The 19,539-nt window shown below is 42.3% G+C and overlaps 1 protein-coding gene and 1 long non-coding RNA gene across 2 annotated transcripts in view; one reads left to right on the top strand and one right to left on the bottom strand.

Annotated features, from left to right (window-relative positions):
• The window catches only part of DGKB (diacylglycerol kinase beta), a 301,695-nt gene that overhangs the window by 266,552 nt on the left and 15,604 nt on the right, over positions 1 to 19,539 (bottom strand). Inside the window, exon 3 of the mRNA XM_081164533.1 lies at positions 1,394 to 1,743. The gene's annotated coding sequence lies outside the window, so the exon portion shown is untranslated. The remainder of the gene's footprint in view (positions 1 to 1,393; positions 1,744 to 19,539) is intronic.
• On the top strand, positions 20 to 18,220 carry LOC308570318. Its single transcript, XR_014001119.1, has 3 exons — positions 20 to 545; positions 759 to 814; positions 18,031 to 18,220. It is a non-coding gene; the product is annotated as an uncharacterized lncRNA (long non-coding RNA).

The following is a 19,539-nucleotide window of genomic DNA, read 5'->3' as shown; positions in this document are numbered from 1 at the left end:
CATGTACAGTTAGGGGTGCCAGCCATATTCCAGTCCAGAAATAAGTTGCTAATTTATGCAGATTTTACTCTTGTTTCACATGGAAAACATTGCATATTTGCACCTGGATAGCTCAGTTGGTTAGAGCGCTGTGCTGATAACACCAAGGTTGCAGGTTCGATCCCCATGTGGGACAGCTGCATATTCCTGCATCGCAGGGGGTTGGACTACTAGATGATCCACAGGGTGCCTTCCAACTCTAGGATTCTATGAATCCCCCAGGCTTAAACATTTTAAAATGCAGCATTTCTGCCTACAAGGCTTATATATGCAGCTGAGACCTTCCTGTTGCCACAGCTACAAGAGAATATAATTGTTGTGGTGAGATTATGACATACGTAAGCTTTTCCTGAGGGGGCCTTAATTTCATTGGAGTTTGGATCAGCTCAGAAGTGGCTCAGGTGTCATATTCCATTACCTACCATCAGGGACTAGAATTCCAGTCCAGGGTGGTTTGAGCCTCCTACCCAAAACACTCACCAATGAGAGCTGGGATGAAGGCACAGGTGTGTTTAAAACAACCCAAGTCAAGCACAGGGCATCAGTCCAAGTCCAGAACATAATCCCAAGGCAAGGACAAGCAACCATCCAAGGTCAATGCCAAAAAAGAATCTAAATACAGTAGAGGAGCTAGGTTCAGATTCAAGAAGTCGGGGACCTATATTATGGCCTCCTATACCACATCCTAGTCACAGCTGCTGGTGCTAAATTTGTTTCAGGTATTATTGCTTGTTCTCATGGCGAACCCCAAGTCTCACTGAGACCTCCACGGGTGGTGAGGAGCATTGTCAGAGACTTCTGACTGAAACAAGAGCAGAAACTGCTGGTGTTTGCTTATACATCCCCTGTCTAGAATAATCAGGGAAGCCAACTCGGGCCCCAAATTATGGGTCCCCAGCAGTGCGTGCAATGTAAGGTGACATCATGATGTCACCTTACGTCACATGTGACACAACAGCGCCTGGGAACCCCGTAAGTTGCATCGGAGGCCCCACGGTGCGAGTGCCAAGCATCTTCAACAATTTTTTTTGTGGGTGCCCAGGTCCCCAGTGTCTGGAATAGAAATCAATGCAGTGAATATGATAAGTATTCACTGCTTTTGTTGCTTTCAGTTCGCAAATGATATATGATTGATTGCACGCACACGCACCCTTTGTGTTGTGTTTCCTTTCCACTGAAATAACTTATGCAATGAATTATGTAAATTACATAATTCCACGACATTGAGACAAATTATGTAAAATTTGATGGAAGATGAACTGCAGCAGAATGGAAACGGTCCTGCATGAGACAAATGAAGAGCAAAATGGAAAACAATGCCTTCTTACATCCCTACTGTTGAGTTGCATACTACCTCATCACTCTTCATCCTGGATCTTTTGGTGTTGGCATTCTTGAGAGCTGAGAGGTGGCTCTGTCTCCTCCTCCAACAGCCACAATGCTTCTTCAATGGGTATCACCCAGGAAGATCCCACAAAAGAATTGTCAGCACTGGTTCCAGGGGATCCTGTTTGCTCTCCAGGGTCCTTGGTCTGTAGGCTATCAGGTTTTCCTGTGAAGACTCAGTGTCTGGTAGTGGGGTCAAGGCTAGGCATGAGTGACACCAAGAGATGAGCTTGTAACTTCGCAATGATTAGTCTTTTTCAAATGTTGTTGCCATCACTAGTCATATGTCACGTTCCATGAACTAGTTCCACCATTTATCTGTTCAGAAAGAAAATATTTCTGTCTTAACTCATCTTGGTTATCTGCCACAGGAACAATTTCAGATGTGTTAGACCAAACATATGCTATTCATTCAAAATATTGGGATAGATAGAAAAAACTCATTGGAGGAGCAGGCTGAGGAAAAAAAGTTAATGACACATAGGGGTGTCGGGAAATTCAGCTGTAAACAGAAGCAGAAAATGCCGTGGTTTATGTGTTCATCTATGGTCAGGAATGAAAATTGGTCAAATGAATACAAATCAGTATTTGCTCACAATGTTTCATCCAAAAGAGATCTACAAACACTATCTAATTAATGGTGTTTTTCAGATTGTTTTGACGTTTCATTTACATCGCAGCAACTGCTTTCTGCAGGGTTGATCAGATGTTCTTGTGTGTACACTGATCTATGCAGTATGGTAAAAGAAAGATGACTTTTTATTCATTGATAGTGATGTGTTCCTCAACATAGATGGATTATTCATTCATTCATTCGTTTATTTTAGCATTATCTTAGCTTTATATAAGAGAGTTGGAGCCTTTCTTTAGTCATCTTTTTCTGCATTACAAAATGCACTTGAAAGCACCAAGTGTTGAAGTTGTGATCCTTCGAACAAGATTCTCTAAATCAAAAGGGACTGGTTTCACTGCAGCTTGAGCTTGCCAAGAAAGGTCTCAAGGGGTAAGCTGCTAAGTTTGCAACCATGGCTTCCCCTTTGTCCAAACATTGGTGCCATCACAACTCAACTTTGTGCCACCACATCCCCTATCACAGGGTAGGAAACCTGTGACCTTCCACCAGTCTGTTGGACTGCAAGTCTCATTATCCCTTATCAATCACTGACCACGTTGGCTAAGGCTGATGTGAGCTGAATGAAATTCAATGACATGTGGAAGGCCACAGGTTCCCCAACTGTGCTCTACCACATCACAGTGCATGTCACAGCCAGTTGGGGGGGGGGTCAAAATGTCTGAACTGGGAAGGAAAACCATAGTTATATGCTTTGTGCGGTATATTTAATTGCAAATCAAGGGTAGCTAAACATGAACTGGATTGGTTACTCAACCCCTTGACCCTGTCTTCTCAATCCTGCTCCATACATTGACGTTTCCTCTCAGGCTTTTTCCAGCTTGCCCCAGTGCTCTTTATTCCCACTGTCTTTTTTGTTTTCCTCAGAGTCTTTATGCCTTTACCGTGACTAACTAGATTTCCCCCCAGCTCCTGCTTTCTATCAAAGACATCTCAAATACTTATTTAGTCAGTGCTCGTCTGCCTTTATGCATTACGAGGACTGAATGAGAACTAGTTTTTCATTCCTAATGGCTGCATAAAGGCTATACTAGCCTACTTTCCCCCAGCTTCTTTACTTGAACATTTCTATCATAATACTGAGAGTACTGAGAGTTTAGGGGTTGTTGTTGTTTTACCAAAGAGTATTTGAGATGCTCTCCTTGGAACACTACCAATCTATTTTCTGATATTCTGGAAGACACACTAGAGTTAGTATGGCCTCAATAGTACATCTGCTTATTTTCTTTAAAATGATATTTATTGAGAATTTAAAATTACAGAGAAAAAAGAGAAAAAGAAAAAAAGAAAAAAGAAATTAAACAATACAAGTCAATAAAAAGAAAAAAGAGAACAAAACACACAATACATCAAAGCCAAAATCAAAGGCAAACAAAGAATTAAAAACAAATCCAATATTCCCAAATCTTTATCTTTCGTTATCTTGTTTCATCGACCTCCTCACACCTCCCTTTTTTGTATTCTAGTTATTAATTATCTCAGCAAATCCTTTCCGTCTTTCACTATGTTCTGTCATTAAATTATCTTAATTTACTTTAACCTTATCTTGCCATAAAAAGCCCTAAAACTTAAAAACTTATTTGTACATAACTCCTTATAGCATTTCTACTAAAGCCAAATAGTTTCATTCCAACATTTTTTCTAACACTCATTAATTTTACAATATTTCTCTAAATGAATTTTTAAACTTTCTTCCAATCTTCATCCACCGTCTCTTCTTCCTGGTCTCGGGTTCTGTCAGTCCTTTCTATCCATTCCATTTAGTCCATCAACCTGGTGATCTTCTATCCGAGGCTCTTAAAATAGTACATCTGCTTAAACGACTCTTAAACTAAGCTTAAATGCATGCTGGTGTACTTATCTGAATCTGTGGGAGCTTCACTCATCTCTATTCCTGCTACTGTTGTGTTGCTTGAAAATAAACTGTGGCCTGGCTTAGCATTATATCTGATCCTGTGCCCTTGGTTTGTTTCTCTCAAACAAGCCATGAGTGGCAAGCCAAGAGTGGTCATGGTTTGGAGAGGAACAAAGCACAATCTTGGATTTTGTAACCCTAAGCCAGATCTAGGCTTGCTTCCTGGCAGCAGTGGAATGGTGGAGAGAGAAGCATTTGTGATTTCAATGGCTTGCACCAGCACACGGCACACTCACATTGAAACCACTGCTTAGTTTAAACCATAGTTTAGGTCTTATCCGCACTTCCTTTTGCTCCAGTGTTTGCACCAAGTGCTTTTTTTAAGGGGCAAAAAGCAAAGAAACTAAAAGCTCAGACACACAGCTTTTAAGTGTGGATCTGTGCCTGGAAAGAGCTGGGCAAAATGTAGGTATGAATAAGCCCTAAGTTTTAGCAGTTTGAAAGCACGTCAAAGTGCAAGTAGATAAATAGGTACCGCTCCGGCGGGAAGGTAAACGGCATTTCCGTGTGCTGCTCTGGTTCACCAGAAGTGGCTTAGTCATGCTAGCCACATGAACCGAAAGCTGTACGCCGGCTCCCTCGACCAATAAAGCAAGATGAGCGCCGCAACCCCAGAGTCGGTCACGACTGGACCTAATGGTCAGGAGTCCCTTTACCCTTTACCTTTACCTTAACTATGGTTTAAAGTGACATGTGAACCAGACCTATAAGTTAATGAAGTGTGGCCTATAATTTCAGATAATAAATAAATAAAACAAATAGCCATAGAGGAAGTTGAATAAAAAAATAAAGAAAAAAGCTCCTGTTAACTGTCTGCTCCCAAATCTCGCTTTACATGTGTATCACTGTAGTCTACAAACATGTTGGTTTGGCATCTGTTCAGAAGTTGTAGGGACGTGGGGAGGCGGTGTTTGTACTCTACCAACAGACGGGTGTAGTAACAGTTTCACATGCAAACTGCCTTCCCCTTATTGCATATGGATGCAGAACAAATTGTGTGTGGGGAGGAATCCTCATTTTAAGAACAAAAGCTCTATGGAATAGAAGAAGAGTGTTTATTGCTAACCCAAGGAAATATTTACAAGCTTTTCTTTATTTCATTCAAATGTGGGGAAATTCATATCTCTATAAATATCCGCGTTAAAAAGCACTGTATGGATCTTCCTTGTATTTCTGCTGTTTCTCCCCTTACTGAACATAATGCAAATCAAAGAGGCACGGTGACCAGAGTTCCATATTGATGCTTGCATTGAAAATCACCAGCGGTAAGGGAATTGCATTTCCACCCCCACCCCCCTTTAGCAGTTTTTTTTTTACACATTTTCTGTAGAAAAGAGGCGAGGCTGATAATTTCATTTGATGTGCAATAGTATGCTCTATGAGCGGTGCCTATTGCAGATACATTTCCTTACAGAAATCTAGATTACTGTCATTAGTGGGATGACAACTAATTATTTGGCCTTATCACCAGCGTCATGTATTTGATTTTCTGCAAATGACTCTAGTGACCCTCATTCATGCACACATGCCCAGCCAGTTTTTTAAAAAACACAAAACAAAAACATGTTTGGCATTCCAGAACTATAACTAGATCTAAGTCAAAATGGAGGGCACATGTTGTTGTTTTTTGGCAATGACAGAAAACACCCCCTTTATAGCAAATTTTTAGTGATTCCTTCAAAGGAACTTAAAATATTTGCCTATTCAGAATGAGGGCAATGCTTCCTGCATTGGCTTTGTTTTTACTCGGTGATGTAGCATTATGACTTCATCCCGTTCACAATATGTTTGCCGACTGGCTGGAATGATCCACGGGACTAATGCAGAAAGGCCTGCCCTCACTCAGGAGTGGCTTCATTTGCACTCAGCGAGGTCATGTGGTCAAAGCTAAGTGCCTGTCTCTGACTACAAGATTCAACATTTGTAAATCATCTCACAGGCTGAAGTCCTGCTTCTTCTCTGCTGAGGGCAGGGAGTGAATGTCAGTGCATGACAGAAATGAAGATGCAACAGGCATGGGAAGAGGAAGTAGAGTCCTCTCTTCCCCAATATGTCCCCTTGTTGCCCAGTCAGTGGCAGATGCAATTGTAATTGTGAGAAGTGTCCCTCTACATTTGCGGTGAGGGAGGCATAGGCCAGCCTAGTCTGGCCCCTTTCCCCTTTCCTCATCCTGCTCATTAGAACTTCCATTTTCAGACCTTTGTTGCTTCTTATGAGGCAGCAGATAGTCATGGCCCTGTTATATGAATGCACAGCACATCCCTGCCTCTCACCGGGATTAAATTAAGGATTTCTGGATGCACCAACAGATGGAGCAGATGACCTTTGGAATCGCTACACCTGACGCTCCATTGGGAAAGAGCAGGATTGCATCCATATATCTAGGCTTGTATGCAATTACTCATTCCTATATGCCATCAAAACTAAACTTAGGTTTATGTGCCCAGGTGCTCAACTAGAGCCAAAGTACTTTTGCCAGATTATGCAGTCATACCATCTGTAACACACAACTACTGAATAAAAGATCTTAAGACATCCAAATAGTCTGAAAAGAGCTGCTTAAATTGATCTAAGGCATAAAAGAAGAATCTCTTTTTATAGGGATCCAAACAATGCTACTGTTTCATCAACCACTCTTTGATCCAACCTATATTTGTCAAAAATATTCAAGATAACTCAAAACAGTTATTAAGAAGCCCCAGCTTCCTTGATTCTGATGTGACTCAGATATGTAATAGAATTATTTCTGTATATATTCTGCAATGGTTGTTCTGCTTGCTAGTACTTGCAAACTGAAAGTGCTTGCATGAAGTATACAAAAGTAATTCAATTCAATGTGCATTTTAATTCAGACCTTGAAACTAAGATTCATTCTATGCAGTGGTCTCTGTATTAAATGCAGTCCTATGAAAAACACCCAAAAGTTGTCTCAGATTCAAAAATAAAAATAAAAATGAATGTGTATGTGTATGTGTATGTGGTAACACCCTTCTGCTTGATCACTACTTGAGATGCATTTGTCTCTGTGCTGGGACACAAAATAATTAAAATAAATTAATTTATAGATATTGCTGCAACATCACACACCAGTGACTACATAATATGAGGTTTAGTTCGCAATTAACCAGATTCCTCATTAGACCATTAGCATAAAAGCCTATTTACAAACAAATTTTTGTTAATTTTGTTAATTTTGCATGTTAAGTACAAAGAGACATTTTACAGTATCTACTTTGAGCCTTAATATATTTACAATGCAAAAGAACGATGTGAAAATGTAATAGATTTTTTGCAATGTTTATAAAGCAGTGTGTCATGATTTGGTGATTTATTGTTTTTAGGCAGAAGAGTATTGTCATATAGATTTGAATTAGCAAATTGCTGCCTTCTCATTCACTAGAAAGGCTTTGGGATTAAATTCATACCTGCTGCCTTGTGGGACAACTTCAGAAGAAGAAAAGGCTAAGGAGTAAACCCTACACAAATCCTAAGATGGTTGGATGCCTCCTTCCAGCAACTCCTGCAGCCAAGCTGGTGCCAAATGCATTGCTCTGCTTTCCTTTGGACCACATCAGCATGGCTGAGAGGGGGGTCTTGCTGTCCAAGACCCCCATACACATTGCCCGGGTTAACGCCCCAGAGAAGTCATTTTGCTGCTGCTAATGCAGGAAAAGCAACATAGGAGGCAGCAGTTATGAGTTACTGGTCTCTGCAGCCATAACAGGCATTGTGATTCTCCAGCAGTTTGACTTCACCCTCAGAGGCACACTCCATTGTCTCTTGCAACAGAAGGATGCCAACAATAAGCTTGGCTAAACAAAGAAGCCATGCAGAGTAACCCCAGCTCGTACCCTCATCGGCCCACACAAATTCAAGGCCGTCTGCACTGGGGAAGCCTCCTCAAGATGCCAAGACTACTGCATGATGTAGAACTCTAGAATCAGGGAGCTGTGGACATGGATGAAACTATTATACTTTTGCCTGCTCTCTCCAAATTTGTTTATCCAAGACAGCAAACAGATGGATGTGCAGGTTGTCACATTGCTTCACAGCCCCCATTCCCCGCCAAATATTATTATTATTATTTAAAAAATTCTCCATCTTCTAGGAGTCTCTTTTGACAGAAGGGAGGGGTCTGTAATGAATAGAGGGAAGCATAGGAGGAAGACAAAGTGGAGAAATTCCTTGCATGGCTCTTTGAAACCTGCTAACTGTGTGTGCAAGTGCAGTTTGTTACCTGCCAGCTTAAATAAATGCCTAAAGATATCATTAGTTTAATATCTGGCAGCACAACCATATTCACAAATGAGAGATGACAGAGCCTCTAGGTTAAGAATTACTGCAAGGGTGTTTTAAGGAGCAATATATAATATGAAAGAGCAAAGTCAAGGGACCAAATCAAGATAAAGTTAGAGTTGCCTTAAGACCTGCTAAAATGCTTCCCACCCTGTTTAAAGCTGGTGACTTTGGAGGAGGTCAGGTTCCAGGAAATCACATTCTTCACACCTTATTTGCAGCAGTTCCCACCTGTGAGCATAGTCCAAGCTGTAATGTGATTGATGCTCTCAACTTGCTAACAGTTCCCCCAATTCTCCCTAATTCTGGTCTACCCAGAAGACACTGCCTACTGCTGCTCCTGGTCTCTGGGCTGCTCCTTCTGTCCCAAAGAGAGGTGCCTCCTCGCCCTGCCCCACAGGGTTCTGAGAAGAGGCTGTCCCCAGCCTTAGTGGCCCAACAGAGACTGGCCAAAGGTGAATGTGAAGCCAGCACCTTACTCACCTTGGGAGGCAGCAGTGGCAGCAGCAGGCGCTGCTGGGCCTATATGGCAGAAAGGCTCCCCATCAGCACTGGGCTCTCAGCTCCTAGACAGGTCTTCTACAAAGCAAGCACAATAAAGGCCAGCACAGCGCCGGCTGGCCCAGACTCCCACTTGTCTGTGCAGCCTAGGACACACGTACCAACAGGACCGCCTCTCCTGGTATGCCCTGTGGAGAACCTTAAGGTCCACAAATGACAACACTTTGGAGGTCCTAGGTCGCAAGGTGGTTAGATTGGTCTCAACTAGGGTCAGGGCCTTTTCAGTACTGGTCCTGACTTGGTGGAATGCTCTGTCACAAGAGACTAGGGCCCTGCGGGACTTGACATCTTTCCGCAGGGCCTGCAAGACAGAGCTGTTCCACCTGGCCTTTGGTTTGGGCTCAGTCTGCCCCTTATGTTTCCATACCCTTGATTTATCGGGGTCTTGATTTATCGGGGTCTTGATTTATCCATACCCTTGATTTATCGGGGTCTTGATTTATCGGCTACTTTAAAATGAGGCATTTTAAATTGCATTTTAACCTGTATTTTAAATTGCCCCTCCCCAATTATGTTTTTACTGTGATTTTATTGGTGTTAGCTGCCCTGAGCCTGGCTCCGGCCAGGGAGGGCGGGGTATAAATAAATATTATTATTATTATTATTATTATTATTATTATTATTATTATTATTATTATTATTCCCAACAGCAAGGGCTGGTGGATTGGCTGGCAGGGCTCCCTCACGCAATTGCTTGCTTACTCTGAAGTTGCCTCAGCTCCTGGCAACCAGCACCCCTGAGGAGCAGCCCTAGAGGACCATTTGCCTGGGGAGCTTGTAGCCAGGGCTGCTTCAACAAACAGCTGCATAAGCCTTTGGGAGGCAGAGACGCGAGAGGGCATCAGAGGAAGGCACCCCTGTGCCTGTGGCACCCCTGACCATAATTCAAGGCACCCCAGGGTGCCACGGCATACTGGCTGAAAACCACTGATTTAAAGTACTATGATACCACTTTAAACAGGCATGGCTCCCCCCAGAGAATTCTGGGAACTGTACTTTGTTAAGGGTGCTGAAAGTTGTTACAAGGTGCCTATTCCCCTCCCAGAGCTACAATTCCCAGAGTTTGCTGGGGAAAGGGATTGTTCCTTAAACCACTCTGGGAATTGTAGCTGTGTGAGCAGCATTTGGAGTTCAGCATTTTGACTGAAATGAGACTTGAGCTAAAGAGTTCAGTGCATGTGCAGAACCAGGCTTCTCTTGAAAACCCTTTGATACCAACAGGCCTAGGCAACTGTTTAAATTTCCTTGATTAGTCAGTCATCTTAATGATGATTTCTGTATTGCCTTTGTGGCGTTTTATGTGTTATTGTACTTGTGGTACACTTCCCTGATATTTCATATGAATTGATGGTATTCAGTTTTTAAATATATATATGAATAAACAAGCAAACACATCTCATTCGTCATTCCAAGTGAAAAAAAGACCTTTGTGGGAAATAATGTGCCATTCATTTTGCTTTTGAGCTTGACAAGTTGGCATTTGGCAGAGTGAAGCAATCTGATTCAGAAGGCACCATGAGGGAGAGACAGATGAACGCAGGCGCCAGTGTGTCTGAATGAGGCATCAAGATTCTTTAAAGTGTTGGCTCTGGTGTGAGGCGTTTGGGATCTGCTTCAGTCAGCAAAATGTCTTTGGTCTTAGAATGTGGGCAGATTTGCATTTGGACAAGATAATTAGTGATTTCAGGAACCTCCCCATCACTAGCTGAAAGTTCAGCTTCAGTACAATCGACCTATGGTAGTTACAGTGCATATGATTTTAAAATGGCTATGACAGCAGTAACTGGAAGAGCTGCAGGAGAAACGGGAAAATACATTAGCCAGAATTGCATTCAAGACTGGTGGGACAAATCTGTCAATTTCAGTTTCTCATTTTCCCAGCATTAAATCCAGTTTTCCACATTTCCATCTTCATTTTAAAAAATGCTCATAAATATTTGTAATAATTTTAATGTGAATTTCTCCTAATATAAACATATTTGTATGTGACTTTGCCGACCATACACATTTTTGTAAAGCAATTTCCCTAAATGCACTAGTGTCTGTTATTTTTCAGGAATATACACATTCTTACACACACCTAGTGTGTGGCTTTCTGTGCACATTATTTGATTAAAGAACTGCATTGCAAAATTCAGAGAAGTGTGACTGTTGAGGGACAGCTGTGTTTCAGTATGCATATTGTTTTTGGAAAGTGAGAATTAGGTAGGCAGTTAAATGTGGACTGAATTGAATTTCTGCCCCATCCCTATAATGCATGAAGGATATAGCCTAAGTATGAGGAGTGAGGGCTAGAAAAGCCCTCTGGTCCCCTTGTGTTGGCTCTACATCCTATGGGTACCAATCAGGATATGGCAAGGAAATTCATTATACAGTGGTACCTCGGGTTAAGTACTTAATTCGTTCTGGAGGTCTGTTCTTAACCTGAAACTGTTCTTAACTTGAAGCACCACTTTAGCTAATGGGGCCTCCTGCTGCCGCCACGCCGCCGGAGCACGATTTCTGTTCTTATCCTGAAGCAAAGTTCTAAACCTGAAGCACTATTTCTGGGTTAGCGGAGTCCGTAACCCGAAGCGTATGTAACCCGAGGTACCACTGTACCGTATTGGCCCAAATATAGGCCACACCTTTAAAATTCAAGGGGGGGGGAGACAATACCCAAATCTAAGATCATAGAATCATAGAATCATAGAATCATAGAATCATAGAGTTGGAATAGACCACAAGGGCCATCGAGTCCAACCCCCTGCCAAGCAGGAAACACCATCAGAGCACTCCTGACATATGGTTGTCAAGCCTCTGCTTAAAGACCTCCAAAGAAGGAGACTCCACCACACTCCTTGGCAGCAAATTCCACTGTCGAACAGCTCTTACTGTCAGGAAGTTCTTCCTAATGTTTAGGTGGAATCTTCTTTCTTGTAGTTTGGATCCATTGCTCCGTGTCCGCTTCTCTGGAGCAGCAGAAAACAACCTTTCTCCCTCCTCTATGTGGCATCCTTTTATATATTTGAACATGGCTATCATATCACCCCTTAACCTCCTCTTCTCCAGGCTAAACATGCCCAAACATGAAGATGCTTCCTTCAAATTGGCAGCAACCACATGGTCCGAGAAAAATATTGCGGCCCTAGAGAACCTACACAGTGCAGCAGGGGGGAGGTTTGCAGAGGGTGGCGGCAGACTGCCTGGGCACCCGCAACCTGCTGCCAGCTGCCCCATCCCATGCTGGGCAGGCACCCCCTCTCCCTAACAGTGATGGTGGGGGCTGGCTGGGCAGGCAGCAGGGGATTGCAACAGCAGCCCCACTGGCACTTACCACCCCACTGCCCGCTGCTCCCAACACTGGGTGCCCCCCCATTGACAGCAGAAGCCCACAGCATGAAGCATTAGCACCAGCCGCTGCCACCAACTACCCGCCACCCCCGCTTGCTAGGGCTCCAGCAATAGTTTAAGGCTTGGAAGCAGCAGGTGGGCTGCGTACTGTTGCCCCGTGCTCCTGGGCTGCACTCTGGGGGGGGGGCTCACCATGCTGCTTTGCCGGCAGCCTCCCCCTTCGTTCTGACGGTTCAGGGGAGGTTTGGGAGCGGCGGGTGGGACGGCCCTCATGGTGGCATCCTGGGCTGTTTCAGCAGGGATATCGTAAGGTTGCGAATATAAGCCACACCTTAACTTTTCAAGTTAGAATTTGGAGGGGGGAAAAGGTGTGGCTTATATTCGGGCCAATACGGTAGGAATAAGTACCATCCTCCATGTCTTCTAATGGTCACAGTGACCTTGGCTGGGATGAATAGGGAGCCACACAACTGGCTGATTAAAAGTATGTGTTCATATCCTTTAAACTTTCTCAAGTTCCCACTCACTGGTCTTCTCTCACTCCACTCACTGGTCACTCATTTACCTTTTTTACCTACCTCCTCTGACAACTTCTGAGGTGAATATTGCACCACTGATTGTATCCCGGACTGGTTTAAATTCCTTCCTTCTTTAGATAATCAGGCAATACCAAAGGTTATCATTCCTGGTTTAGTTTTATAGATGTCATTCTGAGCATCAAATATCTTGTGCCATTATTCTTACTAATTATTATATTATTAGAATTTAATCATGACTATCTACCCCAAAAAATAAAAAAAATGTTCAAAGCAACTTACAACTCCATAAAATACAGTTGAGATATTTTACATCACAGCTGCCATAACTCTTAGGTTGCACAAATGGTATTTTGTGGATATGAAGCCATTTACTAAATCACTTATTGCAGCTTTTGTGGGTATGAATCCATTTACTAGACTATGCCTGGACAATACAGCAGACAATGAATTTTCAAAAGAGCAGAAATTGCATGGCATGTGCAAAGAGGAAACCTATTAGGGAATAATGTTTTCCTATTAATCTGCGGTGAAGAGATTTGACCCTGTCAAACAAGGAGATGCTACTGTTTACCCTGTGGAGATGTTAACAGATTTTTGCAGAGATACTTCTTTGAAAAAAACTGGAAAGTAAAACTTTTCCAGCTCAGAATATCTAGGATAATTATGAGCTGAATTCAAACCTCTTAGAAGTTTGGGCTCAGACCAGAGAAAGTTCACATCCTTTCCTTCTGACACTTATCTAGCAGTGCTACCAGCAGTGATAGAGGTGGAAACTGTGGTCTTCATCAGGCCATGAAGACAGCATTGTAGGTATGAGAACACTGGGGAACAAAAATTTTCTTGCATTGACACCTGCAGTTGTTCTAACCTAATTTCAACGTGCTGATTTCATATCTGAAGTTGCTTTTGTTCTGAAAGCTCTAGGGTCTTTTTTCTGCAATTCCTGTTTTTCACTTTTCACCATAATCTTCACACATAGCCAAAGTAGTACAATATGAGTATAAATGTAAGTGGCTTCTATAGCACTGAACATGATATGCATAGCATTGAAAATGACATGTATATCGATGTACAGTTGGAAGTATGCAAAAAAATGTATTCCCTTGGGATACACAGTATACTGGGGAACAATTTTTCATTTTCTTTTGCATGAGATTTTTCAACTGTTCTTATATGTTCTTTCAATGCTGATTTCAAATCTGAAATTGATTTTCGTGTACATGCTATAGTTATCTTTCAATTACCGACTTTTGCCGTTATGTCATATTTACACCGGGGATAAGTGGACACTGACACGTTGGTCTACCCTAACCACATGGTAATTATTGTTTTGCAAACTTATTTTTCTTTATTTTTACAGTTTTGTAACCTAAATTTTTGTATTTTTCAGATTGGACCATGGCTTCTTCAAGCAGACAAAAATGTGTAAACAAGCCTGATGCCTTTTGGTATGCTATTTTTGTCTGGTCGATACAAAGGGTATTGGCAAGAAAAACCAGCATTCTGTCGCCTATCTCACTATTACTTCAGCAATTAGACCTATCCCGTACTCTGAGGAACTCCCAATTCCAGTTTTTAAGGGGTTTGTCTCTTCTGAAGATGACGGAAGTGAACATGGTGAGGAGCATAACTGGATCATCTGGATCTCAAAATAGTTAACTTATTGCTTGGACAACAGAAAGGTTTTACCAAGTACCTGAATAACAATTGTAGATACCACTAGGAAACAAAAATAGCAGTCACTTGTGTGATCCTTGGGTTCTCGCCAAACCATGGGAACCCCAAAAGGTATACTCTTCTGTTTTCCTTTTTCCCAGTCTCTAAGCATTTCCTTACAATTGTAACAAACAATATGTGGAGCTCATTTCTTGTCTTGGTCGCCCAGGGGAATTTCAAAATAGCTTTTATAGGCACACCTCACAAACACTGTTATATTGCGTCTTTGACGAGGTAGTGCGTAGCAGCCACATACATACATAACAAAAGGCATCTCTGTAAGATGGTGTGGCGTTTGCCCTCCTAGGTGTGTGACAATATACTGGGGTCATAAGGAAAGGGTTAACTAATTTTAAAATGACTAACCAATGGGAACCCAAGGGGAGGAGTTAGAGTTAGAGTTAGGGTGGTTAGGAAGTCAGTCTGAAGTTAGAGAAGAGACAGAGAGGATAAGTCTGTGGGTTGGGCTAGTCTGATGTGAGAGAGTGAGAGAATCTGTTAAGAGGAGTCAGTCAAAGAGTTTATATAATCAGTCAGACGGTATTAGGAAGGTATAGGCCAGTAAAGAAACTAAAGTTAAGAAACTGACAGGAATATTATCTGAGAAACCATAAACTTGTTATTGCTTATAAAATAAACTTGTTTATTTGGTTCAATTTTAACAACTGTCTGGACTCAGTGTCTTACCCGAGAGTAATGGACTGGTGGCAGCGGGGAAGCGAGCACAGTGGTTGCACAGGGATCAATAGACCATTAAACATCTGGGGACCCTGTGTGATCGCCACAGATGGCAGCAGCCTTTTGGCAAAGCAGAGCTGCTTCTCATATTAAAGTCATTGAGCAAGCCTATGCAAGCATAGATGCTCCATCTATGCACTCGAATCTTAAAGCCCACAAGGGATTGTCTCATGAGGGTACTGGCCCATAGAATACGTTTACTATGTCTGGCATATGCAGCACAAAATGGATTTGGGCATTAGCAGCTGTGTGCATGGCCCATCTATCTATTTATCAGTTCTTTAGGAAGCAAAAACGTTATGCCACCTAGGATGTTGTTAACTATTTACTTTATGTTCACTTATAGACAGGTACAAGAAAGGAAGTAAGCAATCAAGAATTGCTTGCAAATCAACAGGCCACTTAGCTACAGAAATAGAAACTGAAGTAACAACATATGGTTACGGTGAAGGAGAAACTTGTTAATTATGGCAATCAGAATTATATTCAGAAATTTAAAGTTGAACAACTTTCAAACAACCATTTGTTGCCCATCCTTGTCACTGCCCATTCCTCCTCTCCTGCTACAATGCTGCTTCTGCTACCTGCATCCATTCCATGGTCTACTGCAGTGGCAAGACCACTGGAAGATCACACCAACTTGGAAGAGCCTACTTGTGTGTGCATGTTCCTGTTTCATTCAAGAACATAAAAAATGGCCTATCCAGTCTAGCATTCTGTTCTCACAGTGGCCAGCCAGATAGCCACTGGAAGCCCACAAGAAGCAGAAGAGCACTACTCCACCCTGCAGTCTCCAACAACTGGTATTCAGAAACAGACTGACTTCAACCTTGAAGGCAGAATATAGCTATCATGGCTTGTGCCCATTGATAGCCTTATCCTTCAAGAATTTGTCTAATTCTCTTCTAAAACCATCCAAGCTGGTAGTCTTCACTGTCTCCTGTGAGAGCAAATTCCATATTTTAACAATGTTGTGTGAAGAAGTACTTTGCTTTGTCTGTTCTGAAACCTCCAATATTTGGTCTATGTTTCAAAGGAGGAGGAAAGCTTTTCTGTATCTCCTTTCCCCATGCCATACATAATTTTACATAAACTTATTCCATCTTGTCCCCTGCTTGCCTTTCCTCCAAACTAAAAAGCCCCAAATACTGCAACCTTTCAACAAAGGGGAATTGCTCCATCCCTTTGATCATTTGGGTTTCCCTTTTCTAAACTTTTCAAACTCTACAATATCGCCATCACTGTATACCTCTCTTTTAAAAGCTCATTTAAGCCTTTAGAAAGTGCAGACATTTGCTATGAATGCTACAGAAGGAGAAACTTGTGAGAAATTGTCTGCATTCATCAGGTTCACTTTCTCTTTAAGCAGCTCAGAGTTTTAGGGGCATCTGGGGAGTTCCATGGTAGAGTTGGGTGGAGAGAGAGAGATACAAAATGCCAACTAGTCCCTGGCTCATAGTTCTTATTTGCTTGTTTTCATTTTATGGCAACTAATTAACATGCTGCAGGCCAGGTCTAACCGCCTCTGTAGTGTTGCTTAAATCTGATGTTTAAATGTGCTTGCTGGGGGTGGGGTGTTGTGGGGATCCCTTTCCTAATGTCATCTTAACTTCCTTAATGATTCAGGGCATTTAAACATAAATTTAGCCTATCACAGTAGTGAAACCTTTGCAGTCATACAGTGGAACATGGAAACTGGAAGGAATTTGAAAGAGACAACTGCAAACTGATTTAATGAGTGTGTTTTCCTGTTCCTTTGAACATTCGTGATCCTGAGTACAGACATTATTGTTTGCCATTTCTAATTCCCCACCCCCAAATATGATCTCATTACAATTCTCCTCTTGGGATTTGGCCTCTTTCATATTACTAGAAGGTGGTGGGCACAAAATTTCTTGGAGAATGAAGATATTGACAGTTGAATGGAAGTAATGTGCATCAATGTGACATCACTAGATAGGAAACACTCAGGACCAGCTTCACCATTAGGCAGAGTGAGACAGCTGCCTCAGGCAGACAAATTTGGGTGTCGTGAAAGGGCAGCACATAGTGAATTATTTAATTTACTCTTGTTGTGATTTTTACTCCCTGGATAAAAGCGTCTATGGGATTTTCTGTCTCAAGAACACAACAACCTGGCCAACCTTGGATATCATGCATTTTGTCTTGGGAGTGTCATTTTCTGTGCAGGCCCTAGAAATGCTGGTTTGAAAAGGGGAAGGATTGCAGCTCAGTGGTAGAGCCTCCACTTTCCATGCAGAAGCTCTGAGGTTCAATCCCCAGATAGGGCTGGGAGAGAAACCTGTCTCAGGTCTCTCCTTCTCTCAGACCTCAGTCTCTGCAGCTCGGGAGATGTCAATGGGTTACTAGACCTAGAGGCCGCCTCAGCCTCTCCTGACCCAACTGGTAGTGGAGCAGCTGTAAGTGATTGCCCAGCTGAAGGCAATGAGGTAATCCCCACATCTGGAGCCAGGGCAGGCTCAGGCCCCTGACTTGGCCCAGCTGGTGCTTGTTGCAGGGGAACCTGTGCAGACTGGGGCTCTTCAGAATCAGGCCCCAGACTAGGTTCAGCTGCCACCTGAGGCAAAGGATCCGGTGCGGACTGAAACTCCACTGGCTCCGAATCCGACCCAGAGTCCCGGGCCATCACAGGAGGGGAGAGTGCTGTTGTACTCAAGCCCTGCTTGTCAATTTCCTAAAGGCATTTGAGTGGCCACTATGAAAACAGGCTGTGGAACTCAATGATCAAGTAGGCATATCTTATGTTCTTACTTAGGAATAAATATTCATAGCATTGCTTTGACAATCACAGCAGAAGGGTTAGCTTTTATGTTTCAAAAAACTGATTAAATTATTTGTCTTTGTTTCCTTAATAGAAAGAATCCTTACCAGAGAAGAATGGCAAACCAAGCTGTTGGACAATGCCAAATTGGCAAAACTATCTGGAAAGCTCAGGAACCAAGAGGACCATAACTTTAATAAAGAATGGGAAAAACTTACAATTTACTTGATAGAGCACTGTAAGCAGATGAACACATTAGCAGGATTGCAATAACACTTGTAACATAGAAATTACTATGGACAAATGGTGAGACATAAAACTTGGATGATGAAATAATACGCAGTTGAAAAGGTTTATAATAGGACCCACGGAGGGGAAGGTGGGAAGTCTAGAGATTCAGAGAAATTTGGTAATGTATACCTTACACTTGCAAAATCAAATAAAATTATTTCAAAAAATTATTTGTTTTTGTTTCAATAATTCTATTCAGGTAAGTGGCTTTTTTCAGTATTATTGTGTAGAGAAAAGGAATAATTAAAATATGCTTTGTATTCTGAGGCATAACAGAAGATCTTGAATCAATTAAAAAGCTAAAGTGGGAGGGGGATAGAACCTCAAAAGAGTGACTGGTGATGAAAAGCGAGTGTTGTATCTAAGGATGGCAATCAATAAAAGTGTCACAGAAGGGAAATACAGGTGCCACTTGGAATTACAGTGAAACTTTATTGAAAGACAGTATATGCTTTGAGGGACAAAGGCAAAACAGTATCTGATTAATGTAATTCATTGTCAGCAGCCATCTTCAAGGTACTAATAAATGAGAGACCTTTGTAAACAGCATGTTGACTGATACTTTTTTGTCTTCCTGAACTTGGAGAATAATTTTTGGGGCTCCATCATCAGATGGAAGTCTTTTTTATGCATATACAAGAATGTGGATGTAAAGCAGGTAAGTCCAGGGAGGAGATGTGGGCATACCAGCCCCATGCTGAGTGTCCTGATCTTCCTCCTCCTCCCCCCTCAACTTTCCAGTATTGTACACATTTGTCTAAATGTGCTTAGAAGCCAGTGCTGTTTTTCTAGAAAAAGAGGTGTTAGAGCTCGGCTTGTTCTCTTATAATAGCAATGGCACCTACCTGAGAGGTGCCAGAACCAAGTTTGGGCTGGGACGTGGAAAGCCCTGCTAAATCTAGTGTTATCAGGGATTCCCATTGCAAGGAGACTTCTAAGCATGTTCAGGCAAATGTTCTTAGAAGGCCCCTTCAACAGTAGGTGGAAACCAGAGCCAAATGAACAGGCATTATATATCAAAAAGGCAAGCAGCTGAGATCAGGGCAAAATGAGGCTGGTGAGGCAATGCCCCATTCACTCTAATGGGCTAGTCTCCAATGGCTACTTTGGATACTTCTTTTGCTAGTGGTATCTAGAGATAAGCTCCCAAATTGAGAGTGGAGGGGGGGCGAGGAGCAGATACTGGACAGAGGTAGCCCTGGGTCCTTTGGCTCTGGAGTCTCTTCATTCCTCTAAGACAGTGATGGCCAAACTTGGCCCTCCAGCTGTTTTGGGACAACAACTCCCATCATCCCTAGCTAACAGGACCAGT

The sequence above is a fragment of the Podarcis bocagei genome, assembly GCF_964188305.1.
Source record: "Podarcis bocagei genome assembly, chromosome: 12".
NCBI classification, from domain to species: domain Eukaryota; kingdom Metazoa; phylum Chordata; class Lepidosauria; order Squamata; family Lacertidae; genus Podarcis; species Podarcis bocagei.
Note: the sequence above shows the minus strand (reverse complement) of the source record. Positions and strands in the feature narration are given on the sequence as shown.